This window comes from Nematolebias whitei, chromosome 12, assembly GCF_014905685.2.
Source record: "Nematolebias whitei isolate Nwh7 chromosome 12, NemWhi1, whole genome shotgun sequence".
Taxonomy (NCBI): Eukaryota; Metazoa; Chordata; class Actinopteri; order Cyprinodontiformes; family Rivulidae; genus Nematolebias; species Nematolebias whitei.
Genome location: NC_056509.1, coordinates 47,511,389 through 47,515,121, shown reverse-complemented (window position 1 = coordinate 47,515,121; position 3,733 = coordinate 47,511,389).

Sequence of the window (3,733 nt, the reverse complement as noted above, 5' to 3'; positions counted from 1 at the left end):
AAAAAAAAAAAAAAAGAAAGAAAAGAAACCATCAAGCTGATCTAACTTTACTTTGTTGAAAAGGGAAGAAAGACTTAAAGCTAAAATGAGCTAAACAGAAGCTAAAACTACTATAAATAAATAAAAATAGCTAAAGTAACAGTTAACAGAGTGGCCAAATCTAAATTAAAAATATATATCTGATTCCAATTTGTAAATGTAAATAACAAATCATCATACATCAAAATTAGTCATGGCATTCCTCAAGGCTCAGTGTTTGGACTAATACTTTTTACCTTGTGTATGCTTCCATTAGGTAATGTTATTAAACAGCATGGGATAAATTGTCGTTATGCTGATGATGCACAGTTTTATTTGTCCATGAAACACAATGAATCCAATGAATCTATCCAATCCTGCCATCGTGTTCAGTCCTTCCAGCCTCGGGCTCAGGCCTGTCATGGCGGCTGTTTCCATGATCCTCCATCTGCCTGCACGGACCGAACTCTACGGACCCGTTCGGTTCCGCGGGGAAACCTGGAGGTTCTCTGTCTGCCGGATCCGGTTCTGGAGGGTAGCTGCTGCGGTCATTGATACCATCGGGGTGCTGACGGGACCTGCTAACCTGCTAATGCTGCTAACACGATCCTCCGTCTTCCAGACCCGGCTTGGTTCCGAGGAGGAACCTGGGATGTTCTCTGTCTGCTGGACCTGGTTCTGGAGGGCAGTCTGGTAGGCAGCTGCTGTGGTCCTTATTATCATCATGCTACTGAAGGGACCTGCTAACCGAACCACGCCGCTAACAGTACCATGGATGGTGCCAACGGGACCATGTTGCTAAAGAAACCTCACTGTCATCAGAACCAGTCTGCCAATCGGACCATGCTGCTGTACATTTATTTATTTTTCACTTTGGCGCCTTGTTTCTGTATTTTTGTTGCATGCTTTGAACAAATCCTAGTTTATCTTAATTTAGTTTATGTTAGTTGAGTTTATGTTAGTTTATGTTAGTGTTCGCATTAAGCGTGTAAATTGTAGCCGAACAGAACCTTTGTGAATCGTGCTGCTGTTGTTCGGTGTATTCTGCTCCATTAGTGACTGGTGTATATCTTAGATCTTTTAGCGTTTTTACCATTTGGTGTTTGTTCAGCGTATATCTTAGTTGATATTTTAGATCCTTATTTATTGTTTCTTTTTACACATTATATTTTTGCTATTGTTCGATGCAACTGGGACCCTGTGGACACAATTTCATTCCACTACATGTATACATGATGCGAACAACAAAATAAAGAAACTCTGACTCTCTGACTCAGCTACTTAGACTACAAGCATGTCTTGAAGACATAAAAACCTGGATGACCCTTAATTTTCTCCTGTTGAACAGACAAGACTGAGGTTTTGGTTTTAGGACCTGAGCACCTTAGGAATGAATGTTTCAGTCTTTCTCCCTCCTTAGATGCATTAATCTGTCCTCCAGCTCTAATGTTAAAAATCTTGGTGTTATTTTTGATCAGGACATGTCTTTTATCTCCCACATTAAAAACGTTACTAGAACTTCCTTCTTCCACCTGCGTAATATCACTAACATTAGAAACATCTGGTCTAAAGATGCAGAAAAACTGGTCCATGCATTTGTCACGTCTAGACTGGACTATTGCAATGGTTTATTATCTGGGTGTCCAAATACTTCTTTAAAACGTCTTCAGTTGATCCAACATGCTGCTGCCAGAGTCTTAACTGGAGTTACTGGGAGAGATCATCTCTCTCCAGTTTTAGTTTCTCTCCATTGGCTCCCTGTCAAATCCAGAACTGAATTCAAAATCTTACTTCTAACCTACAAAGCTCTCAACAACCTAGCTCCATCTTATTTTTGAGATCTTATTGTTCCATATTTTCCTAACAGAGCACTTCACTCTCAGGCTGCAGGTTTACTTGTGGTTCCTAGAGTTTCCAGCAGCAGAATGGGAGGAAGATCTTCCAGTTCTCAGGCTCCTCTCTTCTGGAACCAACTTCCAGTTTCTGTCCGTGAGGCTGACACATTGTCCAGATTTAAAACTGGGCTTAAGACTTTCCTTTTTGATAAATCCTATAGTTAGGGTCGGCTTGTTATGCTGCTATAGACTTAGACTACTAGAGGACAATCTAAAAAAGTTCAATCTGGTCCTCTGGACATTCAAAAAAACAAAACAAAGCAAAACAACAAAAAAATATAGAAATGTTTCGTCTCTCATCCAGAAGACTTCCTCAGTCTGAGGTGTTGTTTTCAGCTCAGTCTCTTAAATAGCACCTTCTCAGAGTGGATCAACCAGTTTGCTGCTGACAACCAGAACCAGCTGATCACATGATCAAGAAGGACCATCAGCCTAACAATGGATCATTAGCACCTGATGGCTGTTTCCTGTTCACAGAGGGCTGAGTGATACTAGCAATCACAGCATTGTAAGAGGGGGACAGCTTACAATGCTGTGAGCTTGTGAGCTGAAAACAACACCTCAGACTGAGGAAGTCTCTCGGATGAGAGATGAAACGTTTCTACATTTTTTTGCTTTGTTTTTTTTTTTTTTTTTTTTTTTTAATGTCCAGAGGACCAGATTGAACTTTTTTGGACTAGGCTACTATTAGTAAATCTGTAGCTAAAAAGCTGAAATAAACTAAATATAAATGAAAGCTAAAATAAACAAAACAATGATTCAAAGCTACAGTTAACATAAGATTAGCTTAAAGCTACACTCACTTAACTAACTGAACTTAGCTAAAGTAGTAAATTAGTGTCTAAATGCTACTTTTAGCAAAACAAAGACTAAAGCTAAAATTAATGAACAATAGCCTAATTTAAAATAACAAAACCTAAACAAATTGCTAAATGAATGAAACTGTTGCTAAAAGCTAAAATTAGCATAGCAGCATCTGAAAGCTAAGCTCAACAGTAGCTAAAACCTAAGAGGAGCTACAGAAGATTCAAACAGTCCGTTAGCTGAAACAGAGATGCCTATCACCCGCCTGCAGGTTTCTTTTCAGACCTTGATCCTGTAAAAACAGGACGTCCTGCAGGTCTGAGGCGACAACCAGCTGATGTTTCTGTGACAGGGGCCTCCTAAACGTTGGCTGGCTCTCCCCCGGCGCCGCTCAGGCCCTCCCTGGGGCCCCGCCGGGTGTCCCTCAGCCCAGTGTTCAGATTATTGCTCCGTCTAACAGGCTGAGGATATTAGTTTGCCTGAAGCCGCACCTCACGAGCTTATTTCCCCCGAGACCCCGTCTGAATCACATTTCCTCCAACCATGGCTGGACAGATCTGGTAGAACCGTGTCAGAGCGAATCCTCTGGAGACACAGCGCCGGCTTCATTAGCATCACGGCTGGCAAATGAAAACCAGGTCCAGGGTCTCGTCGTCCCCTCCGACCGTCTGGACCCACTCCGGCTCCGAGCAGCTGCGTTCATTCCTCCTCAGTAATTATGATGAACTCACGAAACGTTGAGAGAAGAGTGTTGATTTAAACTCAGGGATGGTGCTAGTTTAATGGACTGTTGGCAACGGGCTCCTTGGAGGGTTTTTCATATGAAGAGCCAAATAAAATTATCTTTGTCCGGTTTGATAACGATTCAAAACGAACCTGAAGGGAGAAAATAAAATAAAAAATAAAATAAAACGCTAAAACAGTGAAAACTGGTTCCATTTTACGGCTTCTAGGATCTCAGAGGATCAGGAACTGCTGACCAAAAATCAAAGTTCAAAACTCTTTATTTGCCATTA